The 14,556-nt window shown below is 52.1% G+C and overlaps 1 protein-coding gene across 7 annotated transcripts in view; it reads left to right on the forward strand.

The window, feature by feature from the left end:
- Positions 1-2,967: 2,967 nt before the first annotated feature.
- KANK3 (KN motif and ankyrin repeat domains 3) overlaps positions 2,968-14,556 on the forward strand; it is a 48,788-nt gene continuing 37,199 nt past the window's right edge. For 2 of the 7 annotated variants that reach the window (XR_010594903.1, XR_010594904.1), the window contains exon 1: positions 2,972-3,213. The gene's annotated coding sequence lies outside the window, so the exon portion shown is untranslated. Of the gene's footprint in view, positions 3,214-14,556 lie in introns of all 7 variants that reach the window. The other 5 variants (XM_042841392.2, XM_042841391.2, XM_065578280.1 and 2 more) reach the window with 5 other exon arrangements.

The raw sequence follows: 14,556 nt of genomic DNA on the forward strand, positions 1-14,556 counted from the left end.
TCTGTAGAGTCCTGGAGGTCTCTGACCCTAAAGATCCTGCCAAGTGCAGCCTAGAGTGTCTCCTCAGCTCTCCAAATGAGGAGACTTGTGCTGTTGGTCTGGAGCAAAGGAAAATGGAGCTAAAAGTGTGAGTCTCCCCCACACAGGCAGAGTGGGAGGCTGGACTGTCCTTCCGGAGACAGGAATGTCTATTGTCCCTCCCAGACCAGCCTCCGGTCTACAAATATCCTTCCCCTTGCTTTGAAAGGCTGCACTGATCCCAGGGGAGAGGTTCCTTAGGCTCCGGTACTTTAACACACTGATGTATCCAGTTCCCACTCACTCATTCAAGTATTAAATGTTCCCAAAAGTATCACAAACAATGTTAATGCTGAATCTGCCTTGATTAACCCACAGCTTGGTGGACACACAGGATCCCATTACCAACAGCATGAGAAAAGGCAGACCTAGTGTAACCACTGGTGACAGGGCCGGATTAACCTTTTGTGGGCCTGGCACTACTTGCCTGGAGGGGCCCAGCCAAGCCCCCCACACTGTTCCCCCCTCCTGACTGCTGAGACTGGCCAGGCTTCCGCACCAGTCCCAGGTGGCTCAGCTCCAGGGAGACAGGTGGGTGGAAAGCAGAGAGTGCCCGGAGCTGGAGGTGCACTGGGGTCTGGCCAGGGGGCAGAGAGGAGCAAGTGATGGATGGGGGAACCAGTGGGCTGGCAGAGTCTCAGGATGTAGTTCAAGAGGAGCAGGCCGGGGGCCCCCTCTGAGCATGGACTCGGCTCCATGGTGCCACTAGTGCCGTTGTAAACCCAGTACTGACTGGTGAGTTGTTACCAGGGCTCCTCTGTGCCTGTCCAGAGAGGAGAGCGGGGTAGAGCCCTGCCTAGGGAATGCTAGCAGTTGTGCTTTGAGCTGTGCTGGCTCCCGGTTCCATCCACGGTGTGTTGGCCAAGATGGCAGCTGTCACATGAGCATGACAGCAGCAATTCAAATGTACCTTAAGCAATAGCTTAACCTAGTACAGTGCTTTACATCCATTGATTGCGAAGCATTTTACAAAGGAAGTATTGTTACCCTCATTTTACAGATGGGGAAACTTAGGCACAGGGTTACATTGCCTGCCCTGTAGGAGCCCTTCTAATTATGCACAGATCTCTGGTCTCTGTTTATAAGGGGTATGTTCATAAGCATGTATGCCTCAGATAATAGGATGAGTCTATTCTTGTCATTTGGAATTTTGTAAATCATTTTCTTAATTAATGCTCATACTAGTTCCTGCATGCTCTGTAATGTACATATTGTTTAACTCTACCGTAAAATGTTAATCAGCCTTTGTAACTGTTCTTTCTGTGTCTATATAGATTTAGGAAAAATTAAATAGAAATAGAATTTAGGAATAAAGAACACAGAGAGATGGCTTCTATTACTGGCCCTTCTAATTTCCTCTCTTCTTTGAAATGAGCAATTTAAGAGTAGATGCAAAACTGGTAACATTTGCCAGTGTAATACTATTGGGAGTCACCAGATGGCGCTATCTCAGATAGTCTTGCTTATTTATAGGAGTTAAAACTTACAGTAATGCTTATCTGTCAGCACTAATGCAGTTCTTTGAGACGCACAGCATACCACCAGCAAAGTCTGTTTTGTCTTCAACTGTCTCTCTAACTAAAATCATTCTTAGGTATAGAACTGCTGCAAAAATGGTACACAGTGCCAGCACATTACAGCTTGGTTTGGACCTCTGTTTTCATGCTCCTTCATACTAACAATGACAATTCACTCAAGGATCAAAAATTCTTTGAGATACAAGAGTTCCGCCCTTCAGCAGCCACCCATGGTCCTCAACATACCCCCACTGGGTATCTGGGGGCCCCATGCCACTGCCTCATGCTGTGGCTCTGTCCCTGTACCCTTGCCCCATTCCTCCTTAGGGTAGGAGCAGGTTGCAGAGTTAAACTGAACTGGGCCCTTTCTACCTCTTGCAAGCTATTGTTTCAGGCTGTCAGCAGACTCAGGCAGGTATTGATTACACTCCGTTTAGGCTTTTCTTTGTATCCATGAGGAGGATTAGAAATATAAAGCTGAGATTCTGATCTCATTGGGTGACTCCAGGAGCTAGATTCGTAGGCATGGGCTAATAGTGTCTACATTTTAATCAAATCCTGCTACCATGTATCACCCTAGAAGCATAAGACCCAAGAATGAGACTCCTGCACTTATGAGAATGGGCACTTTCCATTAAAAGAACATCATTAAATAGGGATGAAAGGGGCCCAAACGTACAACTGGGTTCAAAAGAGAACTAGGTAAGTTCATGGAGGACAGGTCCATCAATGGCTATTAGCCGAGATGATCCAGGACTCAACCCTGTGCTCTGAGCAGCCCTAAACCCCTGACTGCCAGAAGCTGGGCGGGTAAGACAGAGGTGGATGCTCCCGCTTCCCTGTTCTGTGCACTCCTCCTGAATCTGGTACTGGCGTCTGCCAGAGACAGGATACTGGGTTAGATGGACCATTGGTCTGACCCAGTGTGGCCATTCTTACATTCTTCGCTACACTGGGCTTTTACCAGCACAATTATGTTGGGGGGGAATCTTTTCCCCTCACCCCCCAACATATCCAAGCTGACACCACTTTTAAATGTAGACAAGGCCTCAGTAAGAATCATTGGGTGGTGTCCCTGCAGCGCCGGGCGCAGTCGGGGCCTGATCTCACTTGGAGTCCCCTAGGTGTCACCCTAATGCAAATAACAAAGTACCGTGCGCTGTACAGTCCCTGCGCCCAGAGCTGACGCGCTAGGGTTGCATTGCTGGCTGTCTGGGGCAAGGCCAGCCTGGTTCGTACAGCGCCTAGCACCGGCGGGTCCCGGCCCCTCGCTAGGCGCTGCTGTAATGCAAACAAAGAACCGACCCCCCGCTGACAAGCCAGGCGGCGCCTTGAGTGAGCTTAGCGGCAGCTCGCGCGGGCTCCCCGGTGTTGCAGGGGTGGCGGCGGCTCTGTCCTGCCGGCGTGGGGAAATGCCCAGCGCCGCTCGGACCCCGGCTCCGCGGCCCGTCCGAGCGCATTCCTGGCAGGCAGCGCCCGCGGGCGGGTCCCGGGTCCCACCCCTGGCGCGCAATTGGCCAGATGTGAGCGAGGGGAACTGCTGGGCCGGCCGAGCCGCAGGCAGAGTCGCGGGCGCTGCGCGGGGCGCGCCGGGCCGGACGGGAGGCGGCAGCTGCAGGTCAGGAGGGATTCTCTGGGCGGCGCGGAGAGCCGGGGCTCGGGGGCCGCTCGCGGCGCTGGGTTGCGGGGTCCCCGGGCTGCCGGGCGCGGCGACACGAGCCGGCGAGTCCCGCGCCGAGCCCAGCCCCGCTTGCACAGGTGCAGCGGGAGGCCGGGCACCCGCCGGTGCCTGACTTCGGGGAAAGGTCCCGAGGCGGAGCAGGGCCAGGCACAGCCCCATGCGCTGCCCGCCGGGCTCTGCTCCCCTCCCCGCCGGCCCCTTGCAGAGCCGCGGGCTGGTGCCCCACGTGGGTCCGTGTCTGACGCGTGGACTGGCCCCGCAGGGCTGGAGCCTGTCCCCTGGGCTCCGCGCTCAGACACGGGGGGCTCAATGGCCCCCGCTTGGAGCTGCCCTCACTGACGGGGCGGGGGGCTTTCCCGGGGGCTGCTCTGGTGAGCTCTGCGGTGGGTGTTGTCCCATGGCCGGGGGCTGGGGCAGAGCCCTGGCTCCATCCCCAAACCTCAGCTCGTGAGAGGAGCCCAGGGCTGGAGGTTTCCCCTCAGCGGCACTGGAACAACTTTTATGGTGGGGGGCTGAGAGCCACTGAACCAAACTGTAAACCCTGTATAGACTGGAATCTACTCCAAGCCAGGGGGTGCGACAGCCCCCCCCCCCGCACCCTAGTTCCAGCGCCTATGTTCCTCCTTCCTTCCTTGCCTTTGCTGTGAATGGCTCAGTAATGCTAGCCACAGAGCGGGGTAGCCCCCAAAGAGCAGTCTGCTCTGCTAATGGGGAGCTCCCATCCCTGGCCATGGCTGTGTGGAGATGAGATCCTGTCTCACACCCAATTCATGGGGTAGCTTGTTTATGTCCATGGCGCCTTCACACCACAGTGATGGGCACGTTTGAAATGCAGCGAGGTGGACAGACCGAGTTTTACGTGACTGACTTTCCTACCGTACCTTGTACAGAAGTACCTCGCTGTCTCCAAATCAGCCATTCCCTACATGAAGTACGGGTGTCAATGAAATACTTTCTCAGGCACCATATCTATCTATGGTACATATAGAAATGCCCTCCCTGCCCTGGCCAGTGGCTCTGTTAGACGCCTATCGGATTCTTGCGAGAAGGACCCTGTCAGTTGGAGCTCACTCTGGGGTTTGGCAGCTCTGAGTGGTTTCGCAGAGAAAGGTGGAACGTGATCCAGTGGCTGCAAGTTGAAGCTAGAAAAAGTCAAACTGGAAATAAACTGTATATTTTTAATGGGGAGAGTAATTCACCACTGGAACAATTTACCAGGGGTTGTGATGGATTCTCCATCAATTACAGTTTTCAAATCAAGACTGGACATCATTCGAAAAGCTCGGAGTCGGTATTAGGAATGATTTGGGGGAAGTTCTGTGGCCTGCGCTATACACACGGCCAGGCTAGATGATCACAGTCGTCTCTTCAGGGCTGAGGATCTAGGAATCTATTCGTGTGGGAATTTGGCAAGGAGTGACTTGATCCCCAACTTCCCATAACTGCCCAGGTTCCTGCAGCTACAGTCTGAGCCCCCTGTTGCTCTGTCCTTTCTCGTCTGTCTAATGCAATGATACCAGGAACATGGATTATTTGCGAAGGCTGGTGATTTGGTGTCCACTGTTATTAAGCAGTAATAAAAGGAACAAAGTGGAAAGCCGGTTAGGGTAAGAACCTGTTCTTCCCCAGTTTTCTGGACCATCATTTCAAAAGACTACAATGACCCAGCCCTCGCGTAAGGGAATGTCCGCTGTAAATGCCCACCCCAGGAAGGGGGAGATCTTTCTATACTGAACCCAAATGCCAGGCTTGTTAGATTAGACTTGTGGGGCCATATCCTCAGCGGGTGTAACTCACTGGTGCTCTATTGAAGCTAAAGGAGCTATGCTGGTTTGCACCATAAATGCTGTATTTAAGGAAGCGTATGTGGATTCCAAGAGGCAGAGGAATGGAACAGGCCAGACCCACTTTGGGAGCGAACGCCTTGAGCTCCCCCAAGGTATCTGGGTTGCAACCAAATTGCTCTGCTTTTCAGTATTGATTTTATCCTCTAAAGAGGAGAGAGTTGTTATGGGCTTGATGGCCTCAGCTGTTGTGGTGAGCCTGAATTCTGCAGGGTGGACAGGCCTCCATTTCCCCTGTACTGTACTAACGCTGCAATCCTGTTGATTACCTCGTCCTGCCATGTGGGTCGTGACGGGCCTCTATGTCCCACTGAACCACCTCAGATTAGCTTTCCCAAGATAATTGCTCCCCCTGGAGACACGCCAGCTGCCGAAGCACATACACCTGCCATCAATGCCGTTATTAGTCAGAATGCACACAGCACCAGAGCCGTGCAAGGCATTGTACGGACGGTTACATGAGAGGTACCTGTGAGGCTCCCTTTATTGACGCCATACACAAGTCCTGAGATATTGCAGTGGTGGGGCCCAGGTCAGTGACTGCACAGTTCATTGGGCTAAGCCCTTGGTGCTAATGAGGATACAGGTGGGGAGGGTGCACAACAGAGCAAAGGAGAGATTCTCTCACAAAGGCAGGAGAGGTTAGCTAAGGTTCTCCCAGAGCTTTGGACATGTGCTCAGTAATATGGAGAGAGAACAAGGGCTTTTATTGTTGCCTGCAGTAGGTTTATTGCTGAAGCACAAACATGTTGTCTCAGACCGTGAAACAGCAGTTAATTTGCCCCACCCTTTCACAAGACTCCTAGCCCAGCCACAGTATCGATTCATAGCCATTGGGCCTGATTCTGAACCCCTTGCCCCCGTTTGACACAGGTTGGACTCCATTGTTCTCAATGAGGCTACTCTTGATTCCCCCCAGGGTTAGTGAGTTCTGACTCAAGCCTGGTTGTATGAAGTATAATTTAGCAGCAGGGCCTTGGTTACAAAGTCCAGCAGTGCCATTCAGGGCTGCTGGAAATGCGTGCCTGTGGGGTTCACTGGCACACTCTTTCTAGTGTCTGATGAAAAGCTGCGGCCTAGGAACTTGTTTGAACTTGCACGATTGTTCCTGGTAGTAGAGTTAAATTATGTGGGTATTAAACACAGTTGTAAAGTCTGATGAACGTTCATCCCCAAGGGAAAGGAAAATGAAAATGAAAACATGGCTGGTAGTTTAGAGTTTATACTATGTATACAGGCATATAGACACTACATGTGCAAGGAGACACAAACATGCATGTGTGTCAACCCAGCGTGGGTGTGTAAACATACCTGCATGCCTTCAAAGGAAGTGTGTGCACATGCAAATGTATTTGTGAACCAATGTAGTAATAACTGCAAGCACACTTTTTATACGTGTGCCCTGCTGCACTGAGACGTTCTCAGATTAATACAAATACACACACATGTGCCCACACACATACAAACATGCAGATTTGCACAGATTGTGTGTGCACATTCTGACTCGTGTAATGTAAATCGCGAGTTATCCTGGCTGAAAGTGGGTGTTGACTCTTTGTAAAATGCCACCATTTCATCCATGGACACCTTACTCCTGACTCCCATATTGGTCTCAAGTAGCCTGGGTCACCTGCTGCGGTCGGTGGGAGATGGTCAATGTGCTTTTGCTGCTGGATTGATTCAGGTTCAAGCCATTGTCTATATCGTTATATGTAGATTCCAGGAATTGACAGGAACCTGCAGAGAGGGGGATGGATGGATGTCCCGTTTTACTGGAGCATATGCATACATCAAACTAAATAACTAGAAATGTTGGGCCAGATCCAAGCTGGTGTAATCGGCATGCCACTTACACCAGCTGAAGATCTGGCCCAGGTGTCGCAAGCTCAGGATGTTCCAAGAGCCCTTTTGCAATAATGCCTTTTTTGCATTAGTATAGACAGGCCCACTGTTCTGCAGAAGGAAGAGGGTTAGATTGTGATGATGATAACTCCATAAATCATTACTCCACCCTGGAATTAGACGACTGAGGATATTCAAGCTTGCCTCCTTCCCTCCAGTCCTGACTTCAGTGAGTCAGACCAACTACACCCCTTCTGGTGTGGCTGGCTCCTGAATGAACTTTGGAATAGTTGAGAACCTTCACAAAGATGCCTGGGATGTATATCCCTGGGTTGTCTTGGAGACGACATCTGGGCATCTCAGACCACTCTTACCTTCCTGCTGTCAGTCAGACAAAGCAGGGAGCATTCACCTGCAGATTGATATGTGGTGTGTCAGGGTCACTGGTGGCTCCTGGAGAAGAGGTGAGAAGTCAGATGCATGGAGAAGACCATGTGTGGAACCAGCCTGTAAGATGGAAAAAGAAACTACTGACAAGTGAGCCTGTAACTTCAGCAGCAGGTCCAATGCTACAACAGCTAACAAGGCAATTGCTCAGGAAGACATTCGGGTCAGAGGTCTAGGTCTGGGCATGACAGAATGACCTCTCTGCTGCGTACCCAGCATGAGGGGCAGAATGGTACTGCCCAGCATGGTTACTGCTCTCCAGCGGAGTACAATGAATTCTATGGTGAGGGACACACGAGACGTTTCCAGAGGACATCATGGGCCTCCAGGTCTGGGGAGTTCACTTTTAAGCCCCCAACTAATTGCAGGCGTAAATGACCTTTACACACTTGGGCCCAATGTTTCCAAGAGTGGCCACTGCTTTGGGGTGCCTAACCATGGAACTGTGCAGACACGAGTCAGAGAGCTTCTGGAGAGCGATTTGATTGGAAGGGCACACTGTAAGAGGTCCAGTGGGATGCATGTTTACAGCCAATGGAAGGGGAAGTTGTTGGCAGGAGAACACTAGGGAGGAAACAATCGTCTTGGGTGGAGGATGTGGTATCCTGGGAACGTCAAAAGGACCATTCAGCCCCAGAGATTCGCAGAGGATGGTATAGGGCTGGCTACTTTGGTTGCAAACCTCCAGTATTGGAGAGGCCACATGAGACGAATCTTCGACATCGAGCGCCCAGATGGCAGCCAGCATTACAGGTGGCCATCCCTTCTGAAAAGCAGGCCCGAGCGAGCGATGCAGCCAGCCCATCTCCCCTGCTCCGAGCTTCTCCTGCTGTTCTCGCCTGGCTGGGGCCTGGCGTTCCCAGCCTTGCTTTGGCAGCTCTCGGTGAGGATTTCTGCCCGCTCACTGGAGAGGAAGCAGCCTGATTGCTGAGAGGTTTCCCTTTAACTTTGGAACAGCCTCAGTGCTGGGTCTTCAGAGCTTATCTCTATGACCCAGCTCAAGGGGAAATGTGCTTTGCAAAGATAAATCAGCCTGAGGCTGCTCTGGGCACTGTCCCCCTCACACTCTTGATGACCTCAATGATTTGGCGGAGCACGAGGATCAGCTGGAGCCACCATCCCGGTCACTTATCCCACTCGAAATCGCCTAGAGAAGCGTTCCTGGGCTGTGCTGCAGCTGGGGGGAGCAGACATCAGACTGACCTTTTTGGAAAGTGGCTTAAAGGAATTTGAAGCTTTTAAAAAAGCCACATCCCCATATGACAACACACTCCAGACTCCCCCACAAAACACACAGAGCCCAGCCAGACCCCCTGCAGTCTGGAAAGCCAGAAAATTCAGAGTTAAGTTTCCATGCAGCGTTCAAGCTATCACAGTACGGCTGATCTCAAATGGTCAAGAACCAGGAGTCAGGCCCTCAAATAAGAGATTGGGTTTGACATCATGAGATTTTTAAAGATTTTTTTCTTTTTAGCTTTCTGAGCTTTTAGGTTGCATTGTCCAGGGTCACATGCCCAGCTTTTCTCCACATTCAGGAGAGCTAGAGATGTTTTTCATAACTATAAGCTGAGATTTGCCCACATTCACCTGGCTCCAGGAGCTGGGGCTTTACCCCAATATCACGGCACTCACGATAAAATTGCGAGAGTTGGCAGCACTGCAGTCCGTTTCTTCTAGACAGAAGGTGTGATGGAGCCACTATTCCAGGGCCTTGGCCCTCAGCTGACAACAGTAAATCTTTTCAGTCAGGGATTTGAACAGAGACTCCGAGAAACGGCTTCCTTCAGCCTGGCGGCTACCTGATCTTAGTCAAAAAAGGACAATGGGTGGCTTTGTGCAGCCAAGGTTTGGACCTGGCAAGAAACCAATACAAACCAGTGGGGCAGGAGGCAGGCAGGGTGTCAGCTCACAGTTTCTAGGAATGATCCCTGCTTAGGTCTTCGTTCTGCTCCAGGAGTTAAGGCAGGGGTTCTCAAACTAGGGGTTGGGACCCCGCAGGGGGTCACGAGCTTATTACACGGGGAGTCGTGAGCTGTCAGCCTCCACCCCAAACCCCACTTTGCCTCCAGCATTTATAATGGTGTTAAATATATTAAAAAGTGTCTTTAATTTATGAGAGGGGTCACACTCAGTGGCTTGCTATATGAAAGGGGTCACCAGTAAAAAGTTTGAGACCCACTGAGTTAAGACTTTTACTGCCATCCCCTGGATGGGACCGGTACATCTCACCACATATCATTATGAGTAATGGCCAGTCTTTTCCTTGCAACCCCCACTTGGGAGCCAGCCCCATCTCAGATAGCAACATGGCTGCATTTCAGGGCAGGCTCAGTGCTTCATGTACAGTAACAGGCGATCGGGGGACGTTCTAAGAGCTTTGGGATTCTTGAGGATGAGACTGTGTCGGGGCAGAGAGCTAGAGACCAGGCAAGGCAGATGCTGGGGGAGCTGGAGTGGAGGAGAAGGTCTCATTGAGGTCAGTGCCTTCCACATGTAGCTTGATTCGCAGCTGTGCAAATGGCCACGGGATTCTCCTTATCCTCAAGTGTCTGCAGCAAAGCTGCTTGCTGCACGGTCAATTCACACAAATGCTCTCGCCTCCTCCAACTGCCTCTTCTCTGCCTGGTGCTCTTCTCCTGGGACGCTCCCCTGCTTCCCCCTTCGAAGGTCTGCACCTGGGCAAAGGGCCTGCAAGGCTAGAGCATGGCTCCACATTTATTTCTGTCCCTTGGGCAAGGGCTGCTCCCCCAGCCCCCCAGCTGGCCACAGAACCTCTCCAGCTTCAGACTTGCCATGTGCTGAGGCGGCGAGTTCTCTGTTCCTGCCACAGCTGCAGAAGGTTCCTGCGGGGCTGTATAAATCCAGAGGGGGTCCCATAGAAAAGTGGGAGCCTGCTGCATAACTTAGGTGCAGCGTGCTGCAGAGGATTTGGGACCTCACTTGTGGCCAATAAAAACACAGCAAGGAACATTCAGAGAAATAAAGACAGAGACCCGGGGCCTGGTCTATCCACAGTGCTTTGTGCCATGTCACTCGACTGACTTGGAATCAGGCCCCAGGAGCCCCCAGATTCCTCCACACACCTGCTGCTTGCCAGGCGAGAAGTGCAGAGTCTGCGTCCAGGCTCTGTTCCACTTGCACATTCCACAGTGCTGGCTCCCTGGACGTTTCCTGCCATTGTACGTGGTTTGGGAATGTGACTCACGGTGGAAGTGTTTATGGGAGCTGGGCTGCATTGAATTCTACGCTGCCTGGCCCGGGAGGGTTTCCAGTGATGCTGTATGGAGCTGGCCCTGCTTTCTGAGCTTTGCACGGACGGCCACAGAGTTTTTTCATTTTTATAGTCTAGCAAATTGGCCGAGGCCAACTGCTCAAGAACAGTCCAGCCCTTCGAACTCCCGGGGGAGATGGATTGGAAAATCAGGGGGAGCTCCATGAACTGTCCCCCCAAAGGCCAGAGAAGGGCAGCACACCCAGAGCTAGTGACTGCTTGGGCAGCTGACGAACCCCGTCTAAACATCCGAGACGAGGAGAAAGAGCCGAGCAAAGCACGTGCTTGTGTCCGAGGGAGCCGGGGGGGCTCCGTTTCCACCCCTGCCTTTCAAAATAACAGCACAGCTTCCTCTCTAGCGGGGTCCGTGGAAAGTGCCAAAGAAGGGCTTGGAGGTGACTTAACACTGTTGTGTGAGAAACCCCCGAGCAGCAGGAAACTGGAGAACAGACCTGCCCAGCATCAGCGGAGACGTGCTGAGAGCGAAGGCCAGGAAACTTCCAAACCAGGGGCGTTTGCTCAGACGCAGCAGGGGTGGTGGGAAGGTCCAGTGTGCGCGTGCTGGAAGGTGAAAGTAGCCAGATTTTCAAATTCTTATCTCTTGTGTAGGCACCTGAAGAGCTGGGCTCTGAGCCCTTGAAAGCCTGGCCTAGAACTCCTCCCAGATGTGAAGGAACGCCTGAGATGGGCGAGCCCCTTATATCCCCCCAAGCCCATTGAGTCACGGGTCTGTGGCGTCCCCTCTAGCCTGTTGTGATGGCTAGAGGCGCTGGTGAGCGTGCAGCGACCTGTGTGCTAAGGAGTGACCCAGCGAGGCCTCTAAGCAGGGTCCCTGATTCTCCTCTTGCTCCTGCTGGGCTAACTGGGGAGTAACTGAAGTCAGTTGTTTGCCAGTGGCAGCGAGGGGCTGAGCCACTGGAGTCACTGGGGTGGCACTCAGGAGACATGGTTCTAATCCTGGCTCTGCCACTGGCCTTGGGCATGACCCTGGGGCACTGGCTCTGCTGCCCATCCTGCTGGATAGGCTAGACTGTTTGGTCATTGGCTCATGCAGTGCGGCACTGGCTACTACTGTAATAGAGCTTGTGACCCCTCCTCAGAAAAGGTAGCTGTGCGGTGGAGAGGGACCTGGCCAGAGCTGCTGCCGTGGACGGTGCTGGTTAATGTTTGACTGGGGCAGCTGATGCCACGTGTCTCCAACACATGGATCACTGTGCTCTCCCCGGGCAGGCATCGCTCTTTGCAGACAGGCTTGATTGGATTCAGGGCTGCAGAGGGTGGGGTCTCTGCCCCAGGTGCCATGGCCACCTGCTGAAATGGCTGGTAGAGGGGCTGGGATCCTGCCTCAGTGACGTCTGGCCCCTTTTGGTTTCAGCTCTGTGCACTCTTATTCTGGATTGTTCCTGAATGTGTCAACCGGTCCAAGAAAGGAGCAAACTAAAGAACAGTGCACCTGGATTAACACTGCTGCCTCTGCAGTGCAATGTGGCTATGGCAGATCGCCCTACTGTACCCCAATAACGGGGGGTGGGAGGTGCTGCCTAGCGGGGAGAGCAGTGGGTTGAGACTCACGAGACCTGAAATTCTGTTCACAGCTTTGCCACCTGCTGACCAGCTGAATGACCTTGGGCAAGTGACTTCACCACTTTGTGCCTCAATTTCTCCATCTGTTACAAACTGACTTGTTTGTAAATTGCTTTGAGATTCTCTGATGAAAAGAGCAAGGTTTTAGATGCACTCAGCTTCCTAGCACATTCGCAGCCACTAAGACCATTCTCACTATCTCCATTTTAAATAGATCTAATCAACTGGTGAAAACCCCTAATGCAAACACAGTTAAACCAGCTAACCCCTCAATTCAGTTGGTTTAGCTTCATTCAATAATTTACCCGTGCAAGCCAAAGCAATTTAAGAATGGGTTAAACCTGTTTAAGTGCATCTACATGAGGAGTTTGCTCTGGTTTAACTAGATTAGTTTTAAAAGATGTAGTTTAACCTTTGCAACTTTTCTACTCTAGACAAGTTCTTAGTGACCTAACCAAGAACAGTAACCAGTGCAAGGCCTAGCAGAGATGCTTCACTTCGGTGCTTTTCAACCTGTGTCCACGGACCTCTGGGGGAGACTAAGTCTAAGATTTCCAAAGGGGTCGCGCCTCCATTCGAAAAATTTTAGGGGTCCGCAAATGAAAAAAGGTTGGAAACCACTGGGCTAGTTCAAAAAGGGATTATCTGGGGGCAGTTCTCTGGCCCACGTTATACAGGAGGTCAGACCAGATGATCACAATGGTCCCTTCTCGCTTTATCATCTATGAAAATGGCTGAGATGCTGAACTGCTCTTTAAGAACCTGTCTTCAACAAGAGAAATATCAAAAAGAAGTTTGGCCAACGAGATAAGTAATGAAGACCTGGTAAAAGAGAGACTGATGAAGAGAAAGCACAGAACCTCCAGAGAATGAGAACTTATTCAAATCCGTCTTGATTGTCTGGTTCACATCCCAGAACAACGAGGGAATGCACTAAGAAATGTGGTACTGTACCACGGACGACTGAAAAGTCATGGAAAACCATGGAGCTACCAGGAGACTGGAGAAAGCAAATGCGGTTCTGATTTTCAAAAAAAAGTCAGACGAGATCCTGGTTGTGAGGACGTGGGAATTTTCTGTAACATTTTCATGAATCCTATGTGTGCCTCAGTTTCTCCTATATGCTGTACTGTTACCCAGTGGGTGGGACAGAACTGCTTGTTCTCAGGGCAGGCGAAGAGACATGGGTATGAACGTTGCCCAGTGGTCTGAGCCTGGATGGGTCATTGGAAAAAGACTGGCTGAGGCCGACCCCATATCAGTGGAAAATCCAAGAAGACGCTGACACCTAGCAATCACCGGGGAGAGATCTCCCCACCTCTCATCAGGGAAGCTTGAGAACAAAGGACTGGGAGGGGTGAGGTGGGGCACAAGAGCTGGCTGCTGGAAGGAGTCGGGGCTCTCACCACAGACAGACAGAGCTTGAACAGTGGGGTTCACTGCAGCTTGGCTGGGCTCTGGGCTGACCAGGATGGTCTCTGTTTGGACCTTCAGTTCTCTGCTAAGCTAAGGACTTACCATGCTGCCTTCCAGTTAAGGAAAAATCCCGACTGTTTTGACAGCACTGTGAGTGTCACTGCAAATGCTTGGTGAGCTGCAGCAATGCCTGCAGAGTGCACACGTCTCAGCCGGACTCGCTGAACAGAGCTCAGGGGGTGAAGCCGGAGGGCTGCAGGCCCAGAGGTCCAGTCTAAGGAGGGGGTGGGGTGGCTCTCTCTGGAGGAAGAGTGGCACCCCTCGGGGGTCTGCCACACTGAAGGGTTCATCCTAGAGACTGTTCCAAAGCTGGGGGCGTAGCCCCAATCCCGTGGATCTGTGACACGGGCCACGATCTTCCAGTCAATTTAATTTCTCCCCAGGGTTGATCGACACATAACAGTGGTATCAGTTTAAACCAGCTGGAATAAATACGTCAAGGCTGCCCTCACCATGTCTGTGGCACCTTGAGGCTATAGCAATTCTGCCAGTCTAGCGTCCCATTTCTGCTAGCAGGTACCTGGGTAGCTAGGAGAGGAGACTAGGAATCCCCATCCCCTCGCACCTCTGCACAAGGGCTGGCCAGAATCTCCTTTGGGAATGTTGCCATGCAACAGGGGCAGGGAGGGTCCGGATCACAGCAGCAGAGTGATGCAGGGGGATGCTCATCTGGAGCCTAGCTCCAAGGAGAACAGACTCTGCTAGGATGCCTCCTGGCAGCTTCATGTGCAGGGCAACCGCTGACATGCCAGGACTCCTTGCCTGTGACTGCGATGTGCTGTGAGATGGGACTGGACTCTAGGAGAAACCCACTCT

The sequence above is a fragment of the Chrysemys picta genome, chromosome 25, assembly GCF_011386835.1.
Source record: "Chrysemys picta bellii isolate R12L10 chromosome 25, ASM1138683v2, whole genome shotgun sequence".
NCBI classification, from domain to species: Eukaryota; Metazoa; Chordata; order Testudines; family Emydidae; genus Chrysemys; species Chrysemys picta.